The sequence below is a fragment of the Anopheles arabiensis genome, chromosome 3 (genome assembly GCF_016920715.1).
Source record: "Anopheles arabiensis isolate DONGOLA chromosome 3, AaraD3, whole genome shotgun sequence".
Lineage (NCBI taxonomy): Eukaryota > Metazoa > Arthropoda > Insecta > Diptera > Culicidae > Anopheles > Anopheles arabiensis.
Window position 1 is genome coordinate 620,605 of NC_053518.1, and position 18,746 is coordinate 639,350.

Below are 18,746 nucleotides of genomic sequence, written 5' to 3' on the forward strand. Positions count from 1 at the left end.
GCACTCCGCTATAGTTGCTGTTTAGCTGCCACCACCCGAGAGATGGCGGCATGGCAAGTATGGTAAACATGCTAAAGACGGCAACAAAAAATAAACACCTTTCAGCTCTTCAACCCCGCCGACACTTCACAACTCGCGGGGGTTAGGCATCGTGCTCCCTTTTTCGCAACACAGCCGTTGCCGCTCTGTGAAATCCAAAGTGTCGTACACTGCGCGATCGCGTTCACCTCCCCTGCGGGAAACGAGGTTAATGAAAACTGCGTCGCGCAACGACACTAAAACAATAGACAGTCAGAAATTAATCTTCCCCGGCGGGTCTCTGGCCGACCAGATGCCGTTTTGTCACAGCAACCAGCGGTGGACCTGGGGGGATGATCGTGGGTGGGCTGTAAGATCGGGTAATCCGGAGACGAAGTTCTTTGCTGGAACATTTGGTCTCGCGCACACACGCTGTAATCCTCTGAGAGTCGTGAGATAAACGCAACACCAGTGATGTTTGCACCGTGTAACGAGCTGTTATTGCCAAGTGTCTCAATGCAAGGGCATCCAAGGTACACATTCGCTTGAAGCCCACACTACCCATTGGCGGATTGTTGCCACCGGCGGCTCCGGTACACGTGCACATGTGAGAAATAAACTCGCGTGCCCAAGGGGTGTGCTAATGATAATCTCACGCGGCATCACGAAGATTCCGTCAAATGTAGCCGCCGCTGCCGTTCGCAGCCACCTAGGTAAATGGGCAATAACGCAACAACAAAACGGTTGCCCGTGGTGCAATATGGACGCGGCGGAGGAACACGGTGGGGTTGGATGTAGCTTCCTTGCACACAGTCAACAGTCATTAATACTCACACTGTCCAAGACGCACGATGCACAATGAAAGGGTAGGAGTCGGGCACAACGGCACCAGGAGGTTCTCAGGCATAAATTGCCACTGTCCGAACAATGGAATTTTTCGTAAACCAGTGCGCGCTCAAAGACAAACCTAACAAGGTACAGCCCCGCACACGACATCATCCATAGCGCATTGGCTCAAACGTTACGCAGCCAGGGGATTGCACACAGGTATGATGCGACAACGAACGTGTAATTAATTGTCGAATTGTTAAAGGCCCATGTCGGGTCCAGTGGTCTCCTCCGTCGAAACACAGAAACCCTCTCGGTGCGCCTTACCTTGAAAGCGAGAGTGAGCTGCAGATCTAGTTTAGTCACAACAGCATCACAAATTCATCTGTAGTACACGCTATGTGCAACAGACAGCACCTCATTGTTTTCAGTTCCCATGACTGAGTGACTGAGCTTCGCAAATGTTGTCCACATGGCGTGAGGCGTTAAACGAAGCCCCAGCAATATTTTCGAGAGTGTCGAAAAATGTGAATTGCTTGCAGCCAATTCACAGCAGCGGCATTAAGCTCTCCTCAACCATCGAACGACAGATGATGTTTCCCGTTCTACGTTCTACAACACACATGGTTTCCGTTCATGCGCAATCAAAAAGATCCTCAGACTTTGGTGGATGAAACATGATACGCTCCTTGTCTGAAGGTTGTCTCTTTCTTTCGAATGCCACACATCTTTCGATCCATTCAGACGACCTCTTACAAGGTCCAAAAAACTACCCATGTAGGCTCCCTTTAATCCCTAAGCGTATCGAATGAATCCCATGGCCATGACATAAACCCCCACCGAAGGTGATGCTATCGATGACCAACACGGTCCAGCCACACGAGAGACGACAACGACGTAGCAATTTGATCCCTTCGCATTACAGCCTCGAACGATGGACTTATCATGCACAAGGTCACTGCTGGACCCTTGACGATGGGACGATCTGTAGCCTTAATTAAGCAATCAAGCAAATCAGTATGTTATAATACATCCACGGCTCTTCCAGAAGAAGCGGATGGAATTTTAAATCTATAAACCATCGATACGGAAGTGAACAACCGGTTTCGAGTAAATGATACATCAAGTACACTCTAAAACGATGAATATTGTACCTCGCGGCAGCTTTTCATTCTAAGTAATCATTAGAAGGAAACTGAAACCAAGAACATCTAAAGAGGGTGAATATGAGATCATGCGCCACAGTATTCTGGCACAAACACCACCTCCAGGCAGCATCATATCACCAGAAAACAATAAAACCGCCTGCTCTCTGACATCCCGTCGCGTTGGGGGCACAGTTTGATTGATGTGCCAAAATGTAATATTTCACACACACACTCGATTTCAGCTCTTGTTCGGAAAGCATCCTTCCTTGACGGTGAATTCGCCACAAGTATCCGATACCATGACAGCACCACTGCTCCACTGGATGACCTCATTTTGTGGAGGAGCAGTGGGCTGAGTTCGCACGGAACGTGGCTCAAATTTCGGATCATTCGCTATTGGTTTGGTTGTTCCGCGGGTGTCGAAAAACGAGCAGCAGGACCCAACGACCCAAACCAAGGTCGTCGTACACATCTTCACACTTATGGCGGCGGAATAACATTTCGGTTAGCCGGAGTGTTTATCTGTCACACATCAGAAGTGCATTCTCGCTTGCACTCTTATCAGCCGTCGTGTATCAAACAAGTTTCCAGACTTTACCGACATGCGAGCGGGCTCTTCCCTTTGACACATCAACACAGACACTGTGGCAGCGGAGGTGTTCACGCGGTCGCTATGGTTGCAGCAGCAACAGCAGCAATGCACACGGCACACGAATAAAGAGCGTGCTTTGTCGCTGGCAGGATCAATATTTGAACATGCCCTCGTAGAAGGGAATGACTGTCTGGAGAGCTAGACCAGCTTTCCTGTACGCTAATATTGACACACGGACACACAGAGAAACGCAAAATTTGCAACCAGCTGGGAGAGCGTCAAGAGGTTTTTGACATATTCCGTCATATTTACCTTTAGCCGAGATGGTTTAATTCTCACACACACACACTCTAAGCTTGGTCTGGAAGGGTCGATGCTTCTGTTATCATATGTGTAAATAGACAAAAAAGAGTAAAGCAAAGGTTAGATGTTGTAAGATGCGGTGTGTTTGCTTACTGCAAGAACTGAGAGTCAATAATAACTCCGACTCCGAGAGCTTGCTAAAACGCAATACTCGTTCCAAGGTAAATCATTTCTCTGAACCCCACATAACGTGAAATAATTATTGATATTATGTATCAAACTAACTAGAGAAGTCGAAGACGGTACAATTTTGTAGGACGTGTTTGGGCCATGCTGTGAGCTAGGCAAACTCTAGATAGTGGCTACAAGGCTTCCGTCCCAAAAACTTGGAGTCAACTTTCTCCCGCAGCATGGGCGAGGGAATTGAAGGATTGAGCTGTGATGCAACAAATGGTGGGTCGAATTGGCACCGGCGAAGAATACGATAGATACAAGAAAAAAACATCTCATCATCCGTCAACAGCGAAAGGGAGAGGTAGTCAGAGCATGCATAACGTGTCCACCGACGACTTTTACAGCACAGGGCCGTCTAGGGCGTTCCTAACTCCAAGACTATTTGTTCCATTACGGGCTCCGTTTGGGGCTGAGGTAAGATCTGCCACTTCCCGATAAGTGCGATTGCTTCACATTGGTAAGCAGGCGGTGGCAGGCTGCAATAATTTGATTTGACTCCGTGTTCCAGTGGAAGACTATAGCGAAGTGTGTGTGTGTCTGGATGAACCACAGTGACGACATTGAGGAAATTAAAAACATCACTTCATCGTGACTGTTTTCACTTGCTCGACGATCGCAACGACCGTACCTTGGCGGGAGCCTCTGGAAGATCTTCATAAGCTGCACTTCGGAGCCGGTGCCATAATCTCGGAGCAGAGCAAAGATGAGAAAGGAGAGTGTGAGAAAGAAACGCTTGCCCTTATCGCTACCATCGCACACGATGGTGTGCACTTATTTGAGACCTAAGCTTTCCGCCACTTATTTGATCTTTTGATGAGGAGGTTTTTTTGCTCTCTACTCCACAGTATGAGTGGGTCATACTTCAACAGCAGCTGTTTGATTCCGGTATGCAACGCGCAATATGGTCACGCGGTACCAGTAGTTCCCCCCGACACTTGGGACGACCGTTGTACGCTGAATTCCAGATTGTGGGGACTGGTCTGACCACACAACTCCGAGCTCTACAACAAGCGTGAAATGCACTTTAACGAAAGACGGGTATCTGTGGTGCGCGGCAAATGAGCCGCCATGATGTGAATGAATTAAATGAAAGGCCGTACGGTTGCAGATAAAACGTGGCTCGCAAGCGATAGCCTTGAACGTGTTGTAGAGGTTGGGGAATTTGTGATGAGCTTTTGCTATAGTTTCCAAAGAACTGCAAATGCGGTAATAACGCTTCGTCGTTATCTTCTGGGGGAAATACCAAAACAGTGCAACATTGGCGCTGACTAACAGTGCAAATAAGAATCCGAGAGAGAAGGAAGTGATTTGTTTTTGACATACTGACAAATCTTGAACCGCAATGACATTGAAAGGCTTCTTGAAGGCATGGGGAATAATCTGGAACGATGTCCGAAAACGATCACAAAACCTCAGAACCAGAACGGAAACCGTGCAACCGTGCAATCGCATATGCTAACTCGTGTTATCAAGCTCATCGGATAAATCTGACTAACAAATGATGAGTTAGGCTTGGCAATTTCATTATGGCTGGCGCGGTCGTATTGCTTGTACCGTAACATCTTGTAGCCGCAGTGGTTTCAACACTTTTTTCGTTCGAATGAACAAGAATCAAAGCAAACTACCGTTTCGTACCGGATCTGAACGGTAGTAGAGTGGCGGTACTGTAACATTTCCTCTACCGTGTGCCAGAGCATTGAAAGATAACGCACCCACACTATTCGCAGAAGATCTGCCTGTTGCGTTAAACATCTCATTCTGACATTTCCAGAAAAAAACATTGGCGCATATCTTAAACTGGTCCATTTTGTACCGGCGCACGTAGAAACCCGGCCTTTCATGTTGCTCAGATCGGAGTTATCTGGTCGTAAAATTAGCCAAGCTCGTGATTTAATTCACGCACAGCAACTTGGGAGAAGCGCACCTTCAATTAGCATACGATGATTCAACGGTGTGCGGCGTCACACGCGTCTAGCACGCGGTTCATTCATTCTGCCCCATAATTTGCTCACCCATTGGCCCGGCGGAAGCTCCCGCCATTGTCGCCCAATTGGCACGTTGACACAATTTCACCTTCGCTCGCTTGCGGAGCCGCGTTTTGTTGCTGCTAATGTGAAATTCCAACCGATTCCCCACAACTTACTGCTATGGGTGAGTCAATTTTTGACGGTTTTTACTTTTGCTACCGCAGCAGCGAAACCACATTCCACCGGCAATGACGTGGTGTTGTGTGTTGTCGTGTGTAGAGAGAGAGAGAGAGAGAGAGAGAGAGAGAGAGAGAGAGAGAGAGAGAGAGAAAGAGCGCATTTCGTCACCTTGCAAATCCGCTGATCGAATCCGCAGCATTACTCCAGCAGCATCATTCTTTGCCACAGGGTTATTGACATTTCCTGCTTAAGAGAGGCACGACAACGCAAACATCTTCCCGAGTTCGCAAAGCTGCTGGGGAGGGATGCTGTGAGAAGGTAATACGCCGCGGTCCGGGCAAAACCTGTTGCCCGATAATCGTTCAACTGCGAATCGGATCCGACCGAATGCCGGGATGTAGGCAAATTAACTAATCTTGTGCTTTCGAAAAGGAACGGTGGAGTTTGTAACAGTCCCGACGGGAGCGCACGGTTGGATTACGTGCGTGGCAGCAGTAGCAGCGGAACGCACTGACTATGATGTCATCGGTGGTTCGATTGGGTAGTAGTCGCTAGCTAGAACCGGTAGCACTAACCTTCAAACCAGTTCCCTTTGGGGTTGACTGGAGCAATTTGCGTGCGAGGGCTACTTGAAAGGGCTCGGTGCGTTTTCATCCGCTCATCTATACAGATAATGAATGAAGTAGAAGATGGGCGACATCTCTGTTTGGGGGAAAATATCAAGCTTGTAACTGCTGTTACTCCGCTTCTTCTCGATAGCAAACCAACGTTCCTTGATTTTACGATCTTCTCACGCTTTCCAACGCTTCTATCGTACACCAGCGGCATCCAAGCAAGGTTCCTCCACCTTTTGGGATACCCGAACTAGCTTTTAGGATGGCTGCAGCAACCTCCACCAAAGCCACCCGATAGCACGTACGAAAAGCACACCGGATTAAGCGCAAATCAGCAACGAACCCCTCTTCCAACAGCGTTCGCTGCGGTGGACTCAAGCAACACGTGATCGCTGGAAAACCAGTTTCCGCAGAACAACATTCTGACCACAGCAGAGCGCGCTACGTCAGTCGGTACACCGAAACCGTACCGCAGCAGCAGCAGTTCAGAAATCGGACATCTTCTGGCGGTAGTAGTGGGTACCAACGCTGGTCAGTGTCAGTGCGCACACGCGTTCGGGGGTTTGAAAATCTTTCGGAAAGCCGGTTTGCCGTTCGCTGCCTGCGCCACCACCTCTTCTTCTTCTTCGACTAGCCACGGTGCGAGAGTAAAATTGCTGCTGCTGCTGCTGGTACTGCTGCGGCCAGTCGTACGTCAAACGGCACTGGTCAGGGCGTCGTCCTGCCTCGCGATTAGCGTACTTCCCCCTCCACACCTCTCGCTCTTGGTTAATGCTGGTTGTTGCGCGGGTTTGGCACAAAACTTCTTACCGTGGAGGTTGTAGCGGCGCAGTTTGGATGATTGTTTGAGAAAGGAAACTAATGTTTGAGAAGCTGTAAAGTAATGGAAATTAAAAAGCAAAAAAAAGGAAGGGGCAAAAAACGACAACTCCAGCTGTGCACCAACTAGAGTGTACGTGGCGGTGGAGGCGAGCCTCTGGAAATTAGGTGTGACCGTGCTCTCGCTCCGTCTCTGCCGTGGAGCTTTGTGTGCTTTTGATGCCCGTTTTCCGTTCATTTTATGTGGGGGGAGAGGCTGGGGCTGGGACCGTGGTTGTAACTACCAAACTCACACTCACAGGTTTTTTGATCGATAGCTCCACACGCGCTCCACCAAGAACTGGGCAGAATCAATCCGCACTCCGATTGCCCTGACCTAGTTGGGTTCTGCCGAAGCTTGATGATATTGCCGTTCTTTTCGTTTCGCTGGCGGCACGTTTTTTGGCCAGCCGGTCCCTGCCGTCAATAGGCAAACCCCCAGCTCGTGTATGTCAATGACCCACAGGTGCTGTTTAGGTGTACTGAGTGTACCGACGAAGCTTACCGAACAGAGATGAAATCACACTTTTGGCCGAGAATCACCAGAAGAAGTTGGGAAGTTATAAGACGTAAGCGTCAGCTTCAGCTTTAAGCACAATTGGAGCGGTTTTGGCTGGCCTGGCAACAGCGAAACGGGTGCGCTCCAAAGAAAGCCACAGCAAGCGGTGACAAAACCAACGCCTCCTATGGTATGGACTGAGACAACTTTGCCTATCGAAGATACCGTAAAACCTTCGTTGAACCAGTTTAGGCCCTACCACGCTTTCTTGATTTAAGCACCAGTGGGCCAATTTCTAGGTATTCCCCACATTACTACTGGTGGCTCCATCTGCAGCTGCTGTCTTTCCTTCCCAAGGGCCCGGCCCAACCATGTATGTAGCCGCATGTAAAGCACTTTATAAATTGTACTCTCCAGAGAACTGCAAGCGATACCGATACAAAGTACAGCCCGCCCTGGTCTTTCGAGAGTTAATTTCTTTGCCCTCTCGCCGCCGCCTCATGGGTGCTATAACAAACGCTTCATCAACTGCAATATCGGAAGTGTTCGTGGTCCTGCTGTCGCTGCCCGCTGTGGTTAGTGATTTATACGGACACAATTTGCTGGGGTATGTATTGCACAGACCGGGATCTTAAGCCCTTGTAACTTAAGTCAGGTGCAACTAAATAGCAGTGCATTACATAAACCCTTGTCGGTCGTCGCATAACATAGGAAGTGGTGGTGCAATTTCGTGCAGAGGCGTAATGAGCCGTATCGGGATAGATTTTACTTGCATTGTGCAAAGAAAATAAGCGTTTTGTCGATCCGTTGTTGCAGGATAGGTAAGTGAATATTGTATCCGTGTACTACAGATTGAATATTAAAAATAGTAACAATATTGTTCCGAAAAACCTGCCCCAAGTAATTAGTGCGCACCCAGTGTCTAGTGCGGACGTACGATAGCGTTAGCCAACCGATCCGACGACCGAACTTCGCATTACTTGCGCCATCATCTTTCCGGTATGGCGCAAATTGCACGGAATCACATGACTCGCATTACAAAATGACAACCACGGATAGGAGGGCGGCAAAAAATCCGTTTACGTCAACACATTAAGCAGGTTACGTTGAAAGCCTGCCACTAGAGCAAGCCCGTCTGATGTTTCCATCACCAGTTTGTTGTCAGCGGAAAGCGCAGCACACGTTCATCGTGCACCTCCGCGCTGCCGGAACGAACCTCTGGAGGAACCGAATTTGACCTTATTTCTGTGGCAGAGGTGGCTGTCGTGGTCTCTGGTGCTCGGGGTGTTTTGTGTCGCGCATCGTACAAACGGCGTATCGTGTAAAAGGGCACCGAGCGAGTTGGCACCAATCATGACGGGCTGTGTGCAAGATGGACTCTCGAGAAGAAAAGCACCGGCGATGCCCCGGTATCTGTCAACAAGGTTTCTTGATGTAGCAGAAACCACACCATAGAAGCCTGCGAGCGAAAAACCGGCAACGATTATTAACGCATCAAAAGCGATCGCGAGCATTTGATTCACATCGCGACCGGGACTATCAATCATTTGCGGGAGTTGAACCCGCGGCTTCAGCGAGGCGAGTATATGGTTGAGATGGATCCTTCAAGAATTCCATAAACGTTCCAGAGAATCTTGCGCCATACGATGATGATATGCGTACACGTTGAGATCAATCAGTTGTTAAAATGTACCCGGCGGGCTTCATTTGGCGAACGATTAAAATGTAATAATAAAAAACCAACCTTCCCAGCGCAAATTACACTCGCGTGTGCTGGGCAAAGCGAGAGAAGGTCGCCGACGCCGTCCATTGAACCGAGGGTCCCGTGTGCAGCTGCAGCTGCATTCAACCATCATTGCAGCCGGCCGATGCAACACACACACACACACACACACACACATACCCTCCGAATAGATAACGCGTGATAGAGGGCCCGGCTCAGAATTGATTACATGCCGCGCTACATTTGATGGATCGGTTGACCGATAAGGCAAGGTCGGGGGGAATTGAAAGAGTTGCTCTCGCTGCCAATTGCTTGGAGAGGTTTGGCCACAAAGAAATCCCAACTGCAAACGAGGTTAAAAGCGAACGCATTGCCAGCGAGGTGCGACCCCCCTCGGGAGCACAATGCGCACTACGGCAGCACTAGGGGTTCAAGGTATTCATTTTTAATGTCCCAAAAATTGAAATCTATTGAACTAGCGGCCACGGTCATTGCAGCAACCTACATATCGAGGAGGCCTTTTGAAGGTCTGTAGCAAGAAAGAAGGCCTGTAGAGCGGTGGGAGAGCGTCTCTTCTTAGCTATGCCACATGTGTACACGCACACACATCACATCACGATGTGTTGATCTCATTTTCACCCTGAGAAATAGAAGAAACCCCTATCTAAGCCAATTTGGGGGAGAAGTTGTTGCAAGTACACCATCGGACTCGTTTTTATTTTCACGGCGGCTTCGCACTCGACAACGTTCGACCATGAAAGTGTGTCTAATTTAAAGAGAGGCTAGCCAAAAAAAAAAACAAGAGCACACTGCCATATGAGAAAGAAAGGAAAAAGTTGCAGACACAAATACCGGGCTTCGTACCTCACGAAGAGTAACAATAAAAACAGACACCCAAAAAAACCCTCCGACGGTGTTGCGGCTATCATCAACTTTCATCAACTGTATGGGCGGGCGAGGAAAATCGGAGAGGGAGTGAGAGTGTGTTCAGTTTCCTTATGTTTTCGGTTTTGCCACAAATTAAATGGTTAGTTAATAAGGTTCGCATTGTACCCGCAACCGAGCGCGAGCGCGATCGCGATCGTGGTTTCAATTTTCATCCCCGCCGGCTCCGACGTGTGACGTGACGAACCTGATGGTTCGCGGGGCCATCTTCACCCTATGACCTAGTAAATAGGGAATGTCCGCGGTGGCACAAAACCGCGCCACCGTCCGAAACCGGGGTGTGAGGTCAAGTCGATTGAAAGCCTTGGAAATGGCGACCCGTGCATGCCCCAGGAGAAGAGTGCGGGGATTTCTTGGAAGACATTTCCTGTCCCGGCAATACTCCCGCCAGGCCACAAGACATCCGGGAAGGGGGTGGAGTTCTATCCTCATTCGCCCCATAAATTATCCTGCCCGAGTGGGGCTCGATGGGGTTCCTTAGCGTTTTTTTGCTGCGGGGATTCGCTCGGGGTTTGAACGGCTTTTGAACAATTTCACAACAACGCTAGAAGCTTGAACGAGGGAGTCATAAAAATGATCTCCACAATGTAGTAGTAACGCGCGGTTTGGTCGAGGTAGAACTTGCGAAAACAACAACGAACAAAAACGTTGACTAATAATCTCTCAAAGTCTTTTGGGACGCTATAATAATAGGTATCCCTCGCCCCTTCCACGCCATCAGAAAAGACAAGCCGAACATCTTCGCAAAAATCAATACCTCTCAAATGTTTAAGAAAGAAGCAAGTAAACCAAACCCGCGCGTTCCCCTGCCGCAACTCGAGGCGAGGTAAAACAAGCCAGCAATACGCAGAAACGGCCACATTTCGGTACATTTTAAGCATCTTCTTTGCAAGCCCGTCAATTTCGCAGATCCAGCTGACGAAGACTTCTTTGCTGGACTGTTGGAAGTCCTCCGGTTCGCGCAGGCTGTCTGCGCAAAGCCTGTCTGCGCAGAGCACGATTTTGAGGCGGCAGCGACGTTGCGGTGTAACGGGTCTTCTTTACCTATAGATACGCCTAGTGCTTAGATGAACGATCCATTCAACGATCGAAATTCAAGAGCAACCACCGCCGAAAAGCATTATTGAACGGGCAACGGCATATAACTGCATATTCTCTCGCTATGTACCTTTCCCGGTGTTTATGTGTTTTTTTGTTTCCTCTTGTTTGGTTGTAAATCGATTGACTACGTTTGATAAAAAGCTTCGTCAGTATGGAAACCGAGGAAGTTTGAGAGTGGTTAAAATCAAACCAGTTCTACCAGACAGAACGAAACACCCGGGCCGAACAGCTGGTTGGTAATTCCGCAGTCCGATCCAGAATGATACGAGAACAATTATGATCGATATAAAATGTGCGATAATTATGAGATTTTTGCTCCAAGTGAATGGTTGCTCCAAGGCACTGTTATCTTCTGGAAGCAACGTTTTAAAATGCCTCTTCTTTCTTCATGTTTGGTTGATTTCTTGGTTGGTCGGTTGGAAGCACGTAGAGCCGCAACCTCGTTTGCTTATACGGATCTTCGTACTACGTGCAGGGCGTACGTACGCATCCATCTTGTCCCAACAAACGTGTGATTGTCCCAGTGTGTACGCTTGCGGGCGTTTGCCGTATATAGTATTAACGCACCATTCTTCTTAAGGTCACCAAGGTCACGCCGCCGTCAACCGCCCGGTGAGTAAGGGTACGGAAATGATCACGGTTTAAATGCTGCCATATGGGCAATAACATGGTGTTCCACAACCAGCAGCCTCGAGGGGTTATTTGGTAATGCACAGATGTTTAGATGCGGTCTATAGAAGGTTGCCATTGACAAATGGTGTAAGCAAATAAAAAGGATTGAACCTCTCGGACCAGCCAGAGCGATGGTAGCCAGAGTGGCGTTCAGATCTTTGCTTTTGAACGGGGTCATGTGATGCCCTTAAATAGGCATCAGGAAGTATCGTGGCGATCCCTGGCGAGAGGCAACGAGTGGAATGGTTAGATGATTGATTTTATTTCATTTCTAGGACAGAAAAAAAAATCACATTTAAATGTACAAATTAAAACCAGCACCATCAACTGAAAATAAACAAACAAACATACTTCATGCCCAACGAATGGCCGAAGCTCATGTGAAGAAACACATAAAATAAAACCCCCCATTCGCACGATTTCCTAATGGGAAGCATGAAAACATAAAGGAAAAAATTAAAATGTAGCATGTTGTAACTTGACCCACAAGCTTATTTTCCACCTCTTGTAACTACAACAGCAACTTGCCAACAGCACACCACTTTCAGTGTGCGTGTGTGTGTGTGTACGGACTGCAACAAATTTCCAAACCGTTCGAATCTTAATGTTTTCTTCACTTTTTTCCACCAGCAGCACGCCTATCTGTTGCGGTTGCATTGCTTAAATTCGCAGCCGCGTAGCAACGGAAAGGAAAAACTTCGCACCACTTCTCTCGGGATGCCGACAGTCGGAGAGTCCAAAGTTTTTACGCTTTTAGGAAAACATATGTTTACGGTTTGCTTACTACTGTTGCCGCGGGTGCTGGTGCCGCCACTGTCTGTGTTGCTGCTATGAGTTAGATTGCGTGTCGGTAGTGTTTGACGAGTGTGCAAACAGCACATGATCTTCATCGCACCACGAGGCAGGCAGGCAGCCATCCCGCAGCCTATAATGCACTAGGCAATCGTTAGGCCTTTTCCGACCAAACAATATCGATCGAGCGGTGTTGGTTGTGCATGCGTTGGAGTGTTCTGATTCCCAGGCATTACAAATCGAAAAGGGGGAAACCCTGGGAAGCGTCGTTGCGCACAGTGCGGGCGGTAGCAGATGTTGCTGACAGCTCTATCTCGCACCACACTTCAAACATCTAGCTGTCAGCACTCCAGAGCTGGAAGTGTCCTCTTGAGATGGTAATAAAATGGTACCACACATGCCCACAGTCGTGCTGATCGATCAATTGTGTTAGCAAGAGGTTAGTCATACCGTGCCACGCACACGAAGGCCCAATATGCCCACACAACACGCTTCAAATGTATACTAATAGTTTTAATCAAAGTGAAACCCCAACCAACCGTTTCACCCTGACCTAAGGGTCCTAAAAATAATTTCAATTACGCTAATCCCATAGCACAAAAAAATAACTCACACACACCTTGGCACTGTGCAGAATGCATCCAGCTACAACATGCGCAGCCAGCCAGTCGGTTGAATGCATTTGCATTTGCGAAAGCGAAATTTTTAGCTAGCAGAGGAACAACAACGATGCAACCAAGGGGTAGGCGCGAAATCGATTTGAAGAAGCAGAAAAAGCCTAATATTTCGCACTAGCCGGTGGTGATGGTGGTGGTGCCACGATGGTTTTACCGCTTGGCTGCACATTTAAGTCACTCGACCACAGAGTCAGCGGGCGTCGTCGTGCGCGAAGGAGAAGCCCACGTTCGCGACATTCACGGCGCGTTTTATTAAAGCCGGTATACCTCAAGCCGATGCAACACGCACACATGGTTACCCACCACCCGTCATGTTGGGCCCTGTCGAAGTACAATCTTGATATGGCACCCCGCATTTCCCGCCTTCTGAAGCCCTATCGCACCCTCTCTCATACTGACGGCGACGTGTGTATTGGAGCTTTGGGGCGGATTGTACTTTATTTATTCGATTAGCCAGCGGAATCGATTACTCGGTTTTTAGAGATCCCTCACGGTGCTGGTCGACCTTTTACAGGCCAGCTTGAGGGAGTAGCATAGGGATCTCTTCCTTGCCCGTTGGCGCAATTTTCTTGCTGGTAGGCAAGCGAGCGCAAAGCTAAACGAGCGTATAATTGTTTGAAAAAATTAGGTACATTAATGGGTTAAAGGATGGGTGGAGTCCACACAAATGCCAATGGAAATTGTTGGAGCGATAAACGAATCTTAACATCTTGCGAAATTGTAGGAAGATGTAGCTTTAATAATAAATATATTAAAAGCAATTCGATGTACAACGCGATTAGAAGGATTTTCATCGCATTAAAAAAATCTTTATTTAATATCATAGTTTTGTTTCCCATAAAAAAGATACCAAGAAGCATATGGAAAAAAATATCACAATCACGAATTTCTGCCAGCCCGAACTGCTATAGCATTAAACAGATCATTTGTTTTCGCTCTACCGGGGTGGTCCCCGTGAATCTACTGTGTGGTTTTTCTAATTAGAAAGTGTGCAAAGCAAAGCGAAGAACCATTTTTGATGCAAACGACGACAATTTGCCTTTTCCTGCTAGAGCAAACCGATCGCTCACATTTCTCACAACATCCTGAGACAGCGAAATTAATCCCACACCACGGGATTTTGCCCGAAACTCTGAACCCCGCTCGGATATCCTAGGGAGGATATGGCGATTTAATAATATTTCTACCGTAGAACCTGCAGCTCATAACCGGGGCTACGATTAAGCGGAACGAAGGAGCCAAAAAAATGAGCGCCCAAATGATCTCGACGACGCCTAAGAGCGATAAAAAAGCAAATAAAAATAGCATTATTTCTTCTGACCACCTCGGTGGGACGTTTTGCCAATTAATGATTGAAATATGAAAATTTTCTTCCTTCATCGGAAACTTTGTCCATAAAGAGGATTGCCATTTGAAGAAGAGAGACAGAGCAAATAAACTAGTAACCAAAAACCACTGTTAGAATAACATCCTAGTACGCCAGCGAGTATCAGGTACAGAAGAGAAACAAATGGAACCCAAAACCGCCAAACAATAGTCCCACTGTGCCACAGTGGGACTGCTCCGGCAAATGGCCACCCGGCACCGCATGATAAAGCCGCCGTACCGTGCTAATGATCAAATTAATAACACCGGAGGGAACGAAGGGATCGCTCGCCGATTGCGGATGCAGGCTAGAACACTTTTTTTTTCTAACGATCTCCTCCGTCGTAGCGCATATGCTAAAAGACACCCGGTGTGTGTTCCGGACAAGACCGACCGGGCCAGCGTCGGAGCGGCAGCAGCAGCAGCAAGACGTTGAATATTCATGAGCATTGAGTAACGGAATTTAATTGGAGTACGAATGCATTCCGAGCTACGAATCATTCGGAGTGAGTGTGAACGTTTCGGCTGCGTAGCCTGGCTGCGGATGAGGTGCAAAAAGCGGTAAGGAGAACAAATAGGGCTCCCTTCTCATCTGCGTACGATCACAGCGGCCCTTCTTCCCATTGTGTGTTGCTGACACAGATTGAACGGGGTGTCGAATTCATCGCCGTGTGCCTAGCCACACACTAAACCTCATTTTAGAGCTGGAATCCGGGGGAAAAATTACTTCACCAAACATTGCAAAGGGAAAAGCTCAATAAAGCTCAAGCGTCTCTTGCGTTGCGTGTCCTAATCGGATGATTGATTCGGTTTTACACCAGCACGCGCGTCAGTAGCACGAGATATAAAGCTAAATCAGCTCGTACTCATCGAAGTCACTCAGCCTAAAGTCAACAAGAGAGCACGCGTATGATAAATCGAAAAGGTCCGGTAGCGGCCCCACACCGAAGGAAGCCGAAACGGCCGAATCGAACGAAAAAAGGGAGGCAAAAAAACTAGATCTCGTATGAAACAGAAGCTCATTTCTTCGGAGATCACCGTTAGACATAATTGTACGAAATCAGTCGATGCCAATCAGCGTCGATCGGTACACAGATCGTACACAGACACACTCGATGCGGGATGCAGCCAGGCGCATAAGGTGTGTGTGCGGCTGGTGGCAAAGTGAGCGAAAAAATGGAGGCCACAAACGGTCAGGCTCTGGCTTGGTGGTGACGCGACCCCTTCGAGCTACAATTATATAATGGATCGTGTGGTGATGATGTGGTGAGTCTCTCGCTGCTACGGTTGGGCTCCAGTTGGGTTGTGGGTGGCGGGTCGGAGGGGTTGAAAATTGGTCCGTGGATAATCGCGCGCATACGCATTAAAGTGCGCAGAGTACGGTGTAAGGCGAGAAGCACACCTTCTGCACGGGCGTTTTGCCGTGGTGCAAGATGATGGGTGAGAGTTTGTGTCGAGGGTTTTTTTTTATTTTTCGTACGATCACTCTTTGGTCGGAGGGCATACGTATGAGACGGGCTCTGCGACTGACCTTAGAGAGACAGGATGGATGGGTGGAGTGATCGGACGAAATCGGTGGTGCGAGCGCTGGCGGGATCTCCGGACGATTCTCTCTCGGTATCGGTTGACGGTCGATCGTGTGCAAGCGATGGACCTTCTTCGGTGGTGCGTTCACTTTACGGATGCGGGGGAGAGTTGTGGATCTGTAGAAGAGAGAAAGAGAGAGAAAGAAGAAGAAAGAAATCGTGAAAAGTAGCGGCAATGGCAAACAGATGCACTTTCAGGGTGGGTGAAATGAAGGGGCGAGGTGAAACCCATCATCCTAGGAAATGAGTGAACGGTTGCAAACAAGGCTGGCAAAGACCACGGGTGGAAAGTTTTCCATCAAAAAAGGTCCAACACCTTGGAGAGATGCACGGCCCATCGATCGCGTTCCACATCGTTACAAAACCGTAATGGACACGCGGTCCGAAGAGGCGACCAACCACCGATCGCGGGTCCAGCAGCACCCCTACTCTCCATATCGGCGATCGAAAAACATTAACATACAATCAATACTCACAACGTCCCCCGCGCCTTCTCGTACCGGCGACCCGCGGCGGCCGATGCAAGACGGGTAGAAATGGTGACCATTAATTGGCGCTACCTTCGACGGACGGCCGCCTGGGGTCTCGCTACAAAACTGCGTACTGGGGCGGAAAAAATGACGACTCCCCGGAAGGTGCTCATATGGGAAGGGTGGGCAGCGCTCGCGCTCGCTTTAGGATAGGTCAGTTGTGCACAGTGTTAGTTGAGCTCCATAAATCATCCGCTAGTTGGCGATCATTTATTAAGTCACCAATTTACCCGTGCCCCCCATGGGTGTGTGTGTGTGTTTCCACCCCAAAGGCATGTGTCTGGTTGGCGACTGGACTTGTGCGAGATTCCGTGTAGGTGTCAAACTGATGTCAAATGTTGTCTTTAGCGGGAAGAGGGGTTTGGGAGTGGGCCAGCGTAAGAACGGAGTGTAGTGACAGTAGCAATAACAGCGCAGAACTACGACTACGACCAGGTACTCTCGGATAATGAGAAACATTAATTACTGGTGCAGCTAGACAACGAACCTGCAGCAAGGTGGTAACTGACTGCTGCTGTTGCCTGCAGCATACTACACACCTCCCACGGGGTTTGAGAGGGTGCTTAAAACAGATGTCCAACACACCGACACACACATACCAGCAGCACAATGCAATAGTAGCCAGCATCGTCTAGTGGTACACATTTGTCGTACAGCTCCTCATATGGAAACATTTCCCCTGCACTTGGGAGTAGAATCATAGCAGCAAATGACTCTCTTCAGAACCAACCTAGCAGACGAGGGTGGTGTAGAAATGGAATCTCAGGACGGCAAGACCTTGGTGAGGTCGCATACTGGGAACTGAAATGGCGATCGATGTGTGGAGATCGACTCACCCTCAGCTGCTCTATTAAAAAACGCCTCCACACTCCACGAACCGACCCGTAGTAATAAATGCAAGTCAAAACAGGTCGTCACCCGCATCGCTGGAGTGCAGGCAGTACACAATCGATGTGACCATAAAAATCACTTAAACGTCAGTAATTAATTCCAGAGCAAAAGCTGTGCCCCCTTCTTCCTAGTTTCATTCTATTTTGCCATCGTCCTGGGTTAGCGGGCGCAGGTCTATCCGGATCGGAGCCATAACACCGTCGTCGTTACTGTGAACAGGTTCGTCGAGCGGGTGGGATGGCGGTGAAGCGAATAATAGGCCCCCGGGTCCAAGTGCAATAAAGTACTTAGTCAAATTGGTCCATAAAACGCTTGAGACTCCGACCGGTCGTGGCGGTTCCGCTACAGGCTCGTACCAGGCTTGTACCCAAGCGGTCTGCCAACAGACTCGTCTATAAATCTAGCCGATAACCGAGAGAACGGCACCTGGCTGGAGAGATCCCTCCGAGCTCCGTGGGGTGTACGTGTACATGCGCACACATCACACACGGTACTTTCGCTCTTTGTTGGTCGCAACCACCTCCCTCGTTTTGAGTGTGGATTCTTGTTCCAGTCCGCTCAACAAAACCCCAGCAACACACAATTTTGCGAACATGGACCCTGTGGCAATGGTGCTGCAGCCCAAAGGACCCAAGATGATGTAATCTGAGCACCGCGAAGCATCCAATAAACTTCAGCGCATAAGTGGCCCGGCCTGGAACGGCAAATTCTGGCACGCGGCAACGATTCGCGTCGTCTCTCCCCTTGGGGCCTCGAAGGGTCTCGCCTAGCCGGTAGCTGGTTGTAGGTTTGGTTTGAAATTGAATTTGAATATTTATTAGCACATGTCTATGCGCTGCGCTATCCCAATCTCCCACCGGTACACCCCAAAAAGGCACCCGATCGCATAGGAGGGTACGATCGCTGAATGTGATCTTGTAGGAAAATGTCCGTCCAACAGACCCCAAACAGACCACATTATGCGGCCGGGCAGGCGTGTACGAGAACCTTCACCAGGATCGGTAGGCGAAGAGAGGAGCGCCGCAACAGAATTGCCTTGGATATCGTAATTAAGATATCAATCTCGTTCGTTTGCTCACTCTCACACAACCAAACGATAGAGAAAGAGCAACAGATAGTTTTCCCTCCGTCAAGTACACCAATAGACGACTCCAAAAGGTTGGAGTAGGAAGTACTGTCGATAGTTGTTGTCTCCATGCATTCAAAGATGCAGCTTGTGTGTG